Source organism: Schistocerca americana, chromosome X, assembly GCF_021461395.2.
Source record: "Schistocerca americana isolate TAMUIC-IGC-003095 chromosome X, iqSchAmer2.1, whole genome shotgun sequence".
Classification (NCBI taxonomy): Eukaryota; Metazoa; Arthropoda; class Insecta; order Orthoptera; family Acrididae; genus Schistocerca; species Schistocerca americana.
In genome coordinates, this window is record NC_060130.1 from 585845792 (window position 1) to 585860854 (window position 15063).

General features: G+C 43.5%; 1 pseudogene; it reads left to right on the forward strand.

The window, feature by feature from the left end:
* The first annotated feature begins 13232 nt into the window (after window positions 1–13232).
* Window positions 13233–13350, forward strand: LOC124557008 (annotated as a pseudogene).
* The last annotated feature ends 1713 nt before the right edge of the window (window positions 13351–15063 follow it).

Genomic DNA, 15063 nt, shown 5'->3' on the forward strand with positions numbered 1-15063 from the left:
CCTGCTGTTCGCGAGTATCGACGCATTAAGGTAATACGAGAGGCCCTCTTTCCGAATTGGAGTGGAAGAACATGCTTCTGAAACTCGAAGTTCAAATGGCTCTGAGCACTATGGGACTTAACATCTGAGTTCATCAGTCTCCTAGAACTTAGAACTATTTAAACCTAACTAACCTTAGGACATCACACACATCCATGCCCGAGGCAGGATTAGAACCTGCGACCGTAGCGGCCGCGCGGTTCCAGACTCTAGCGCCTAGAACCGCTCGGCCACCCCAGCCGGCAAGCTAGAAGTAACTGGCGATTTGAAGATTATTCCTGAGAGAAGCTGACAGCCAATTGCACCACAAATTTTTGAGGAAGTTTCTGTCACCATGGCAGAGAATGATTTTCCTCCATATATTGTACAGACTTCCTTGCAATTGAATGATCACTGTATAAAACTGACTTTTAATGATCTTTGCGATAACGCCGAAACAATTTTAGCACACCTTTTAGTCCTGTATGAGCATTTTATGTGAGTATTTTACGTGTATATTTTAGAGTTTTTGGTGCATAAATACACACAAATTAAAAGGATTGTTAATGCGCCAAAATCCTGGCCCGGAAAGTTGGTGAAGGTGGAGCACCAGCATAGTCGCTAAGGGATGGACGAAGGAATTAATTATGTAGCATGAAACTCTGAACCATATTTTGGCTTACACTCTGTAGAATATTATGTCCCCTTCTTAAGTCCATGCAAGTTCACTAAGTACACCCGCTCTTTGTACCAGTGTTATGACGCGGCACGCTAACATAGCCCCATAGGAAAGGAAAGTGGAGGCTGAGGTCAGGAAAGCACCGAGGTAAATGAACTCTCTGACTGAAGACGTTTGTGGGAGACTCGAGAGCGTGTTCGTCAACGTGTCTCGGGCATGGGTGTGTGTGTGTTTAAGTTAGACTAAGTAGTGTGCAGGCTTAGGGACCGATGACCTCAGCATTTTGGTCCCATAAGACCTTACCTCAAATTTCCTAATTTTCCGTCAACGTCTTATTGGTGTCGCAAACTGGGAACGACCTCCAGGACTTCAGGCAAGATATTTTGTAAAATGTTTTTACTTATGCCCACCTTCGTACCTCAGTGGTCAGTGTGTCTGGGTGCTATGCGGAGGACACAGGCTATATTTCCGGTACAGCCAGCGATTTTTCGTTAGTATGAGGGCTGGAACGGCTTGCAGTCAGTCGCGTTATGCCAACTGAGCAGCTACTTGATTGAGAAGTAGTGGCTCCAAGATCAAGAAAGTCGACAATCGCCGGGAGAGCGGTGTGCGGAGCCCTCGTCCCTACGTACTCCTTACCTTATTGGCGGAGGTTGACCATGCGATTGGCCGGTCCCGACTGGCTCCTCTGGGCTAGAACGCGGAGATTTGAGTTTTTCGCAGTAGTCATAGGTGGAATTAATGATCGTGTTTGACTTTAAATTTTGGGACATCATCATACAGATGTAGAAACTACAGTGGAAAACGTTAACTAGTTCCGAAATCAGGCTGGGTCATGTTTTAAAGAAGTTACTTATTAGACGGAGGCCCATGTTTTCCTTGTAGAACCTGCCAGATAGTTGAGAGACATACGTTCGTTACATAAGAAATCGCATATTTTCTTGTTCCTGGAATGGAAGCTGCATTTTCCAGGACACCTCAAACTCATCGAAGCCCGAGTTTTTGCTCGGTCGACCATGTCTCCTTCTCTCCTGACTATCAGAGGTGACCAACCGTAAGTCGCTCCTTTGAAAATGTTTCCTTTTTTCATTGCTGAAGCTGGCCGAAGTGGCCGTGCGGTTAAAGGCGCTGCAGTCTGGAACCGCAAGACCGCTACGGTCGCAGGTTCGAATCCTGCCTCGGGCATGGATGTTTGTGATGTCCTTAGGTTAGTTAGGTTTAACTAGTTCTAAGCTCTAGGGGACTAATGACCTCAGCAGTTGAGTCCCATAGTGCTCAGAGCCATTTGAACCATTTCATTGCTGAATGCAGCTACATCTGTTTTAATTTCTCCTTAACACAAAGATCTCATCAAGTTCTTCGAAGCTCTAAGGAACCTTCGTACATCAGATGATGACTGGATAGAGCGCATGTGGTACGTGATACCCTCTCAGGAGAACATTGACCTGATCCATCATGTTCCACCGATACTACCAAAACAGAATAATGTGCTTTATTGTAACAAAGCACCGGCTTGCTTTATCAGCTCTTGGCTTGTGTGAACCGCTACACTACGAATGCTGATAAACTGTCTGAGATTTTGTCATTTTGTAACACCCAGGGTGCGGTACCGTGAGGGTTAGTATGAAGAACACTCTTTTCAGATTGCATCATTATATTTATAACTGATGGTATTTTGTAGCAGATATGTGCTCGTAATGTGAGGCATCATTTCTGTTCCACTTTGCGTTTTTAGTAAGCAATACGTCTTACAGTCCAACTGTAGCACACTGGAGTCGCATTCGGGAGGACGACGGTACAATCCCGCGTCCGGCCATCCTGATTTAGGTTTTCCATGATTTCTCTAAATCGCTCCAGGCAAATGCCGGGATGGTTCCTTTGAAAGGGAACGGCCGACTTCCTTCCCCGTCCTTCCCTCGATGACCTCGCTGTTTGGTCTCTTCCCCTAAATAATCCAATCAAATCCAACTCTAGCTCTTTCCTTCAGTGATCTAGAATGTAATAGCGAATATGCCCGCATCTCGTGGTCGTGCGGTAGCGTTCTCGCTTCCCACGCTCGGGTTCCCGGGTTCGATTCCCGGCGGGGTCAGGGATTTTCTCTGCCTCGTGATGGCTGGGTGTTGTGTGCTGTCCTTAGGTTAGTTAGGTTTAATTAGTTCTAAGTTCTAGGGGACTGATGACCATAGATGTTAAGTCCCATAGTGCTCAGAGCCATTTGAACCATTTTTTGAATAGCAAATACGCCATTTTTTTGTTCACAAAAAATTGTGGTGACTTTCGTGATATGGTAAAAATATATTATACGTAATCTCATGTCTCCTAAGAAGTTTCGTAGCATGGAGTTTATAATGACAAACTTAGTAGTGAGAGAGGTCGTTAACCGTGCAGAAGCTTACCACGAAATATATTGGCAGTCTGAAAGTTTTCAGTGTAAGAAATTTGCATCTCGTTGCAGTTAAACTAGCACGATGAACTTGAGGACAGCCGAGCTGCTTATGGAATCGAACGTGGTACATTTACAATACGAAAATCGTCGTTGAAGGAATAGCAAGATGAATACACGTCCTTAGCAATGTCACGCAGTTCAATATCGTAAAGTGACCCGCTGAAGACAACACAACTCATCGTTTATTTTGAGACATTTTTATCTCACAGAATGATGTTTTGGCGTAACGATTCACACTTCATTGCAATTAAATTTCTTTTTTAATTAGAAGCCGCAAATAGACTTTATTCAGGCTGTTACGATTTTCGTAACAGTTTACACAGTGTAAAGTCTACAATAATCATTTCGTGCTACGCGTGAAAGAATCGTAGGTGCAATCAGTGCTAAAGTTTTCAAGTGGAACACTTTAAAGGCCTTATGATTATCTATTTTAATGGTATACATGGCAGTCTGTGTAGTGGAGCTTTATAAATCTTCATACAATGTTGTTTTATCTTCACTACTTAATTTCCTCCACATTCATGAAATTTATCTATGGTTAGCGTTGCGTAACTGCGAGTGTATGAGCTTTTACACTATATAGCCTTTTACGCTAATGGGAAATCTATACCTGCCTACTTCAGCATTATTAAAAGCATCTCGAATACTCTTTTTTCTGAAACAAAGAACAATAGCCTTCTTTGAAATGTGTTTCTAAGAATTTGTGTACTAACAGAGATATGAACCTGTCACTCACATAAATAAATCATTTGACTGAGAATTTTTTTTCTTTTGGCTTGTTTTAATTCCGACGAGGGTACAGAGCCAAGACGTGTATATTAATAAAATAGCGTCTGTCCGGGGCAGAGCAACAAGTAATGTACTGATGCTCCGAATTTTCGTCCATGACTATGCCGCATATCAAATTTTTAGTGTTTATCAGAAGCAATCAGATAACGAAAACATAAAAACGTTGAGTAAATAATTTCTGGACGGCAAAGCTGTGTGTAAAGATCATTCAGTGCAATGTCGCACTTCACTTAAATAGGTAGAAAAAGGCTGCCAAGAGTTGTGGTCCAGCCCAATGAAGTCACTTCGACAGACAACACGGGAAACATATGGTCGTATATGCCCTTAATCCTTTGTGTGTGTGTGTGTGTGTGTGTGTGTGTGTGTGTGTGTGTGTGTGTGAATTCCTAAGGGACCAAACTGTAGAGGTCATCGATTCCAAGACTTACACACTACTTAAACTAACGTATGCTAAAAACAATACATACACCCATGCCCGAGGGAGGACTCTGAACTTCCGGCGGGACGGGCCGCGCAATCCGTGACAAGGCGCCTGAGACCACGCGGCCTCGCCGCACGGCCCTTAACCCTTTCAAACCCTCTGGCTACAATTTTGTACATTAACGCTATTTTGTCTAAAACTGACATGGTGACACCGTGGCTGTGTACAATTAATGTAGGTTAATTCTTAAAAAGAAGAAAGCAGCAACCGGCCACTATTAATACTGCTATTATTTAGGTAAATAGCACCGTTACCGGTTTCGAACTGGCAAGTTCATCATCAGACGGCTGTTCACATGTTTTTCAAGATACATTTTACATTATCGTCCGTTTTTGATTTTTACTATTCCACTGTGGCGAAGTGTTTTTGGTGTGTTGTTGCCCTACGGTAGAAAACAGTGTTAGAAGCGCCCTATGTGAAAATAACTAACCTCCAAGTGATGAAATAGAGCGTAAATAAATATGTGAGGTTAAGTGGTTATGGTACTTACGTCTAAAATTCCGCGCGATTTTGTTGCGAAGTTGCAGAATTTTATTTTTCGAATATTCCTAAATATATCCTGTAACTTCGCAACAAAATCGCGCGGAATTTTAGACGTAAGTACCATAACCACTTAACCTCACATATTTATTTACGCTGTATTTCATCATTTGCAGGTTAGTTATTTTCACATAGGGCGCTTCTAACACTGTTCTCTACCGTAGGGTAACAACACACCAAAAATTCTTCGCCACAGTGGAATAATAAAAATCGAAAACGGACGATAATGTAAAATGTATCTTGGAAATCATGTGAACAGCTGTCTGATGATGAACTTGCCAGTTCGAAACCGGTAACGGTGCTATTTACCTAAATAAATAGCAGTATTAATAGTGGCTGGTTGCTGTTTTCTTCTTTGTAAGAATTAACGTACATTAATGTGTACATTAACTTTTACTGTGTCTTAGCTGCAACAGAAGTATTTTTTCCCAACGGAAACCTGAGGTACACATTTGTGAAGCTTTAAGCTTTTCATTATGCGCAAGTGCTGCCAACTGTTGGGAATCACAAACACAATATCAGCAAGTCAGTGTTGCAGTGCGCAGCAACTCGTGACCACCAGAGGATACTTATGTGATAGGTTCGCTATATTCCATTGTGTAACCGAATATTGTTGTTACAGTGGTGGTCAAAATTACAGCAACAAACTGCTATTTCCCCGTCCTGTGTCTATTTCACGATGTAATCATACAAACTGTCAACAGATGTCGTTACGATCGTGTACTGCACGGAAATCGGCATTCCGATCAACGGCCAACCATTCCAGCAATGACGTCAGGGCACCCATCAAGCGGGGTAGTGTTTAAAGGATAGTCCCACATCCAAATCGTTGTGTGCACAGTCACAGACGGTTCAGTATGGCACAGACAAGACGCCTACAGAGACTCTGCTGTGGTGGGTCATAGGAAGAATGGAATCAGGAGAGTTGCAAACTGATGCGGCCCGATGGCTTAACATGAATCGTTCTGTTGTTTCTCGGGTGAGGCGACAGGTTTAGAGACAGAAACTGTGGACAAGGACAGGACCGACCATGTGTGACATCAGAAAGATAGGACCGATATATGGCTGTAAGGGCACGCGAGTACGGCATTTGTACTTCACTGCAACTAGGATCTGACGCCGCAGCATCCCCGGGACGTGTGTATCGCGGCAGACGGTGTACAGAAGACTTCAGCAGAGTGGCCTTTGTTGTTTCCTGCTTTCTGCTTTGAGACCTGCTATCTGTTTATCGCTGGCGTGTTTTCACAGAAGGGAACGTCTAGAGTGGAGCCACCTGCTCGGTCGAACGGTGGGCCAATATTCTTTTCACATATGAGTCCCGATTTTGTCTGGAGAATGATCTCGACCTGGAGTGCATTTGTAAGACGATTTAGGGACCCAAACATTGTGGAAAGAGAGCGATATCGAGGAGGATTCCTAATGGCGTGGACAGGAATTACATTGACCATTCGAACACCTCTTCATGAAATTTCACTGGTGAATCAGTAAGATGTAACTGCTGTCAGGCATGGTGAGATCTTAGGATCTCATGCGCGGTTGTTGCGAGGTGCTGTGGGCCCAGAGGTCGTACTGATGGACGATAATGCTCGACCTCATAGAGCACTGGTGGTTGATGTTTTTTTTGGAAACGGAAGATATTGCACACATGGCGTGGCCTGCTCGCTCTTCCGATTTGAATCCCATAGAACATATCTGGGATGCACTGTATACTAGAGGCCAGGACAGGGCCGACCATGTGTGACATGGTTATCACGTCAGCATCCACCAACCACTTTCAAAGACTTGTGAGCAGCTCTGCAGGAAGAACGGGCGTTATTGCCTCAACTTGAGATTGATGACATCATTCACAGCTTGTCCCGTCTTTGTCAGGCCTGTATTGGTGACAGAGGTGGTCACATCTCATACTGAGCACATTAACCAGTTGTCAGGATTTAATTTTTGGAGATGGGACAACGTTTCGATCGGAGCAAATAGATTTAACCTTGGTCACGAAGAAAAAGCATCTGTAGAGCTGAAAATCACGTAATAGAATATTACGCCAAAGCACACTAGCGAGCAACCCGTTACTATGAATTCCTGGATATCGCTGTTCAGAAATGACCACAAAGGCAGTACATAAGACAAAATCGTCTGAACTTAACAGAGCGAATCATGTTGGCTGCACGCATAGTCTACACTAAGAGAAGTACCTAACTAGACGCATTGGTCAGCGGTAGAGAACTCATACTTCTTCTGACCGTCCATATGGCCAAGCTAACTCACTTGTTAATAGCCCAGTTACCTGAATGGTCCGTAGGGCTCCGCCTCAAAGTACAGCGTACAGATGTATCCTTATTATGCACCCAAAGATGTGACTTCCGTAGCACAGGAGAACAGTGCACAGAGTGCCTTTGTATCTAGCTAGTGACGTATTACTCCCATATTGATATTTAATATGAAAGAAATTTTCTACTAGATGGCTTTCAATTTCATTTCTTCTCACCGTACATTCTTCCAATCTCTGAGGTAGTAGGCACATAAACTTCTACGACTGTGGTGGGTGTTGTTTCTATCTTTGCCAGTAAAATGTGTTCACTACGTTGTTCATAGTAGTTCAGCTGCATTCCTATTTTCTCATTCATTATTATGTCTACTACTCAATTACCCCTATTTGATATTTTGTTGATAACGCTGTACTGTCCTGGCAAGAAATCTTGTTACTACTGCCGCCACACTTTACTAATTCCAACTACAGCTAACTTCAGCATATCCATTTCCGTTTTCAAACCCTCTAACCTACCTACCCAATTACAGGGGCCTAACATTCCACCCTGTGGCCCATAGAAGGCTAGTTTTTTTTTTTCTCCGAGTGACAACACCCTCCTGAATAACCCCACCCGGAAGAATATTTTACCTCCGGAATATTTTACCCGGGAGGATACCATTGTCATTAAGCCATTCAATAGAGCTGCATGTTCTCGAGAAACATAATGCCTCACTTTCGTTCTTTCGCAGTATCAACGTAGCATGGCATGTTGATTTGTTGATTAAAGTTACAAGGGCCGATCAATCAATCATCCACACTGTTGCCTCTTCAACAACTAAAAAGGCTGCTTCCACTTTTCAGGAACGACATGTTTATCTGGCCTCTTCACAGATACCTCTCCATTGCGGTTTCATCTACAGTGCGGCTATCTGTACCATAGAGGCACGGAGGCCAGTCCATCTCGGTAACCAACGTCCATGGTTCGTAGTATTATTGGCCCTTAAATCATACAGCTCCTCAAGGACCTTGGAAGAAGTTAAATGTGGGTTATACTAAATTATCACTACGGTAAAATTTGTATTGCATGCATCATAAAGGGAAAATGAGGAGTTAAATTACTGATTTAATAGAAAACGAGAGACGTCTGAAATAGGAATGGGAAAAACCGACCGGTTAAATTTGATACCGGTATTTTAGTTTTCTATAATCGGAATTTTCGGTATTTATTCGGTCTCGATTACAACAGATGTTTTTAATTTTTTTTACTAATAACCGAGTAAAACACGGAAATATCAATTAGCTATTACAGCAGTGCCAAAAATTTTTCCTTCTTAAATGATTTTTTTTTAATTGAGTAAGTTTTATTCCTGAAACTTGCATTGGTTTTAAATACTGCAGTCTTATAGAAAATGGGTAAATCGATTAGTGCTATTTTAAAAACACTGCTGACAGAAACGGCATAGGATTGGTACAGCATGACTGGGACAATGACGTTCCCGCTGCCATGTGTCGTGGCTTAAGATGCGTGTGTACGTGCAGTGAGCAAGACTTGCATCCATTGCGTTGCAGAATGGCAGCAACCCTAGTCTGGAAATATTTTTACGGAGTGACGTAGCAATGAAGTACAATGCTTCATTTTCTTTAAAACATTAAAGATTTGTGTTCCGTTTCTATGAAATAGTAAAGAGTAAGGAAATCATGGAAACAGTAATAAATTACAAACTTAGACACAGTTCACTCAAAGTATACAATAAAAATAGAAAGTAGATGATTTGCTGTCTGTGTCTACGTAATTACGCCTTTACCTGCTTGTAACCCTTGGAAACGGACAAATTAACATGAAAAACAGAAATTTTCAACGTCACTTTTCACCCTTTATCACTGACTATTCGTAATGCCAAATAGTGGTCTGATCCCCGATTGCAATATAATTTTTCAACCACTTATTACTTTTCGAGAAAAGCAGCGAATGGTGGACGGACAAAGTTTTCTTTTATTTGCCTATTTAACATAATACTTTAATCCTATCTATCTTGAAACTGAGAGAGCCAAAAATTTTTCAGTCTTTGTTTGATTTCTGCATTTGTTACAGGAAATAATGGGAATAAAAAATCGAAAATCGGTTACTTCAGAAATCGGTTACTTCAGAAATCGGTTGTTTTGCGTGGTTTTAAAAGTCAAATTGGCGTGAAAAAAAAACAATAGAACCGAAAACCGATTACTTCAGCGGTAACCACCGTCAGTCAGAATTTTACAGAACTGTCTAGTGCCACATGTATAGGTGGAGACAGTGCAGTAAAATCATGCCGGGATGGTCTTCTGCAGTATTCCTGTCGGGAGAAGGTCATATTTAAGAAACATCATCAACTGCTGATGAGATAAATCTTTATTCACTATAAGTTTCGATCAAAAGATGTATTTCATCAGAAGCTCTTGGCTGTTCTTAAATATGACTTTCTAGAAATATTTATGTGCTGTGTTTACCATTTGCACAACGTTCGAGGCCGTGCTGAAAAGTAATGCCCCCAAATTTCATATTTGAAAATTCTTAAAACTTTTTAAATAAAACAAACGTTATTAACATTCGACATCTTTATTCTTCGTGTCTGTATATTCATTTCCGTAATGGTCAACCGGGAGTTGAACACATTTGTCTCAAAGACAGACCAGTTTGTTGATACCATCACTGTGAAATGTGTGAATTCGTTGACGGAGCCACAACCTCACCTCTGCTCGTGCCGCTTCATCGCTATTCAGGTGAAGTCCTCGAAAGTGTCCTTCTAGTTTTGGAAACCGATAAAAATCGGGTGGGGCCAAGTCGGGACTGTATGAAGGTTGATCGATGCCGTGAACCTAAAGCGTCGGATTATTGAAGATGTCGCAGCCCCCGTGTGTGGTCTGGCATCGTCATGCCGAAGGAGAAGGTGCCGCACGTGTGGACGAACTCTTCGAATTCGAAACTCTATTACAGAATGCTGTTTCTCACGCATCGACATAGCTACATTACAGACTGCCATATTACATACTACAGTTCGAAGCTCTCCAGCTGCAGAGGGCTATGAATATATAGACATGAAGAGAAAAGATATACCGAGCGTGGTGGCGCAGTGGTTAAACACTGGACTCGCATTCGGGAGGACGACGGTTCAATCCCGCGTCCGGTCATCCTGATTTAGGTTTTCCGTGATCTCCCTAAATCGCTCCAGGCAAATGCCGGGATGGTTCCTTTCAAAGGGCACGGCCGACTTCCTTCCCCGTCCTTCCCTAATCCGATGAGACCGATGACCTCGCTGTCTGGTCTCCTTCCCCAAAAACAACAACAACAGAAAAGATATAGAATGTTAATAACACTTTTATTTTATTTAAAACGCTATCTACATCTACATGATTACTCTGCAATTCACATTTAAGTGCTTGGCATCGAACCACAATCATACTATCTCTCTACCATTCTATTCCCGAACAGCGCGCGGGAAAAACGAACACCTAAACCTTTCTGTTCGAGCTCTGATTTCTCTTATTTTATTTAGTTGATCATTCCTACCTACGTAGGTTGGACTCAACAAAATATTTTCGCATTCGGAAGAGAAAGTTGGTGACTGAAATTTCGTAAATAGATCTCGCCGCGACGAAAAACGTCTTTGCTTTAATGACTTCCATCCCAACTCGCGTATCATATCCGCCACACTCTCTCCCCCCTATTACGTGATAATACAAAACGAGCTGCCCTTTTTTGCACCCTTTCGGTGTCCTCCGTCAATCCCACCTGATGAGGATCCCACACCGCGCAGCAATATTCCAACAGAGGACGAACGAGTATAGTGTAAGTTGTCTCTTTAGTGGACTCGTTGCATCTTCTAATTGTCCTGCCAATGAAACGCAACCTTTGGATCGCCTTCCCCACAATATTATCTATGTGGTCTTTCCAACTGAAGTTGTTCGTAATTTTAGCACCTATGTACTTAGTTGAATTGACAGCCTTGAGAATTGTATTATTTATCGAGTAATCGAATTCCAACGGATTTCTTTTGGAACTCATGTGGATCACCTCACACTTTTCGTTATTTAGCGTCAACTGCCACCTGCCACACCATACAGCAATCTTTTCTAAATCGCTTTGCAACTGATACTGATCTTCGGATGACCTTACTAGACGGTAAATTACAGCATCATCTGCGAACAACCTAAGAGAACTGTTCAGATTGTCACCCAGGTCATTTATATAGAAGAGGAACAGCAGAGGTCCCAGGACGCTTCCCTGGGGAACACCTGATATCACTTCAGTTTTACTCGATGATTTGCCGTCTATTACGACGAACTGCGACCTTCCTGACAGGAAATCACGAATCCAGTCGCACAACTGAGACGATACCCCATAGGCCATAGAGTTTCCACGTAAAAAATCCCGATGCATTACTTTTCAGCACGCCCTCTTAGATTCGATTTTAATATCCGATTAGAACATTTTAATTTACGTACTCTTTATCTCCATTCTGACTAATTCAAGTACGTAAGTGAAGGTTCCTCATCTCATATTTTGTACATTCTGAAACACCGTTTGTATTAGGCTATCATGTAACGTGCTCCATTACAACATCTGTAATACTGCATGTATGAATTTTGTGTGTGTGTGTGTGTGTGTGTGTGTGTGTGTGTGTGTGTGTGAATGTATGTTTTGATGATGATTATGAGAGAAGGAAGAAGGTGAATCCCGGTGCTAGCACATAGCTTATTGCTCGTGCAGCACCAAGGGGGTCGCCATGCTTAACGTCCCCATCCGACGAGCGGCTCACCCTCAACTGTGTCACGTGTCACATGCCCTCTATTCGTAAGACATTGCGGACAAGTCTGGTACTAGGCGCATTATCAGCCAAGTTTGCTGGTGGTGTTACAAATTATAACTGAAATTGTTCAACTCCGTAAAAGAAGTTAGAGCAGTCGTAATTTTCAAATCTACACTTCAGAAGCGGTTATATGTCTGTATCCGGCATGAGCCTGGAGTCCATCCCTAGTGCGACGCGCGGAATAAAGTCATCTGTCGGCGGGCAGCGGCAGTACGAGATGCGCATACGACTTCCGGCTTTTCAGCTCTCGCGAGAAGCCTCAGTGCGAAACAAAGTGTGAGCTAAAAAACCGAGTGATGGAGAGTGTGTGCCGGTGCGCTGATTAACGAGCGACGACACGCGCGGCCGCGCCACGCCGGCGCGTTCCCGTAATAAGCATGCGCGTGCCAGCGCCGCCTTTATGAGGGATTGTGGCCGAGCGCCTGCAGCACGCATACGCAATCGGCGCGCCGCCTGCGCTGCCATTGTGTGCGTCGCCGCCGCTGCCGCCTGCCCTGTTCACGTTGGTCCTGCCGGCGCCGCGCACCACAAGCTACTACGCACCCTTCCGTTAACCAACAACGATATACTGTCTCACACGAACTTCACAACTTTTACCTGCTCAGTACCCGAACTACACAACTTGGCCGAAAACGGCATTACACCTAGCACCGAAAGTAAGCAACTAGCTGCATAATTGCGAATTTGTCTTGGTCACTCCCGACAACTCGTCAGTGACCCGTATTGCAGGATTGGCGCAACATTAAGATAGAGAAACCTATTATATTTCAACAAAACTTTTTAAAAAAGGTAAATTATTATCTTAAATAGCTTAACTCGCAGAAAGATGATGAAAAGTTCAAAAATGGTTCAAATAGCTCTAAGTACTATGGGACTTAACATCTGAGGTCATCAGTACCACAGACTTAGAACTACTTAAACGTAACTAACCTAAGCACAGCACACACATCCATGCCCGAGGCAGGATTCAAACCTGTGACCGCAGCAGCAGCGCGGTTCCGGACTGAAGCGCCTAGAACCGCTCGTCCACAGAGGGTGATGAAAAGTATTTAACCGTAGATTACTAAACCATTGTAAAATTTTCGATTGCAATAGGGTATAAAACAAGGCGCATTGTATTTAATTTAGTATGTATACCATTGGAGATATAATAAGGGTAATTAAAAACGCATAACCTACAAGTTATGTAAGGCAACGGCCTTGCCGCAGTGCATACAACGGTTCCCGTGAGATCACCGAAGTTAAGCGCTGTCGGGCGTGGTCGGAACTTAGATGGATGACCATCCAGGCCACCATGCGCTGTTGCCATTTTTCGAAGTGCACTCAGCCTCAAAAAATGTTCAAATGTATGTGGAATCTTATGGGACTTAACTGCTAAGGTCATCAGTCCCTAAGCTTACACACTATTTAACCTAAATTATCCTAAGGACAAACACACACAAACATGCTCGAGGGAGGACTCGAACCTCCGCCGAGACCAGCCGCACAGTTCATGACTGCAACGCCTTACACCGCTCGGCTAACCCCGCGCGACGCACTCAGCCTCGTGATGCCAATTGAGGAGCTACTCGACCGAATAGTAGTGGCTTCGGTCAAGAATACCATCATAACGACTAGGAGAGCGGTGTGCTGACCCCACGCCCCTCCTATCCGCATCCTCCATGAGGATGACACGGCGGTCGGATGGTCCTGGTAGGCAACTCGTGGCCTGAAGACGGAGTGCTTTTACAAATTATGTCTTTCTTTAAATAGAATGGGGAGTAGTGAACTTTACAATGGTTTAGTAGTAATGTAACACTGCCCCCTCCCCCCCCTCCACCTAAGTGTTTTAGTGTGTGTACATAAAACGATCATCAACTGCAAGTACGTATGTTCAGAAAACAAAAAGTTGGACAAAATATGGAAACATCGCGAAAAATGCATACTTGAGCATAATTGCAGATGCTAGCCAAGCCTTCAGACTGCACCTGTGCAATGTCCTCAATACGCTGCAAGTGTCAGTAGTGTTGTGTGTAGTTCGGCGTGGATGATGTCGGAGCTAAGTGAATTCGAACGTGCACAAATGCTGTTGCTTCCGTAACCGAGGTAGCAGAAGCGTTTGATGCTTCTAGAAACCTCGTATCGAAGATTTATACCGCATACAGAGAAAGTTGAAAAACAGCATCCGCTAAGTCACAACGCGAGCGCAAGTGTAAGTGATTATGATGGACGGATGCTGAAGAGGATTTTGATGAAAAATAAGACGAAAACATTTGCAAAAGTCACTACAGGTCTGAATGCCGCCCTCGCGAACCTTGTCAGCGCCGAAACAACACCTAGGGAGCTTCAGAATTTGGGAACTGGAGGGCGGGCAGCAATTCCAAAACCACACGTCAGTGATGCAAATGCCATTGACGGGAAAACATGTTACCGAAGCCATAAAACCAGGACTGTGGAGCAGTGGAAGATTTGTCATTTGGTCGGATGAGTCTTGTTCCACATTGATTCCAACACCTGACCTAGCTTACATTCCAAGACTGAAACGTGACGCGGGTACGGTGATGATTCGTGCAGCCATATCGTGGTATTCCACGGGCCCCGTCGTTACTCTGTAAAGACGCATTACTGCCAAAGATTATGCGACCATCTAAGCAGATCATGTCCATCACATGGTACAATGTCCGTTCCCCAGTAGTGGTGTTGTGTTCCAAGACATTGTTTGCATCGTCGAGGACCGGTTTTGTGAGAGCAAGAATGAACTGTCGCTTCTCCCCTGACCGGCACAGTCACCTGATATCAATATTACTGAGCCTTTATGGTCTACTTTGGAGAAAAGAGTGTGTGATCACTATCCACTCTAATTGTCGTTACCTAAACTTGCCACTATTTGACAGGCAGAATAGTATATGACCCTCTTGAAATCTTTACAGGACCTGTATTTATCCATTCCGGAACGACAAAATTTGTTTTGAATGTCAACGGGTTTCCCACACCGCTTTGGGCATGGTAATGTGTTGCATTTTTGGTATTGCCATATTTTCG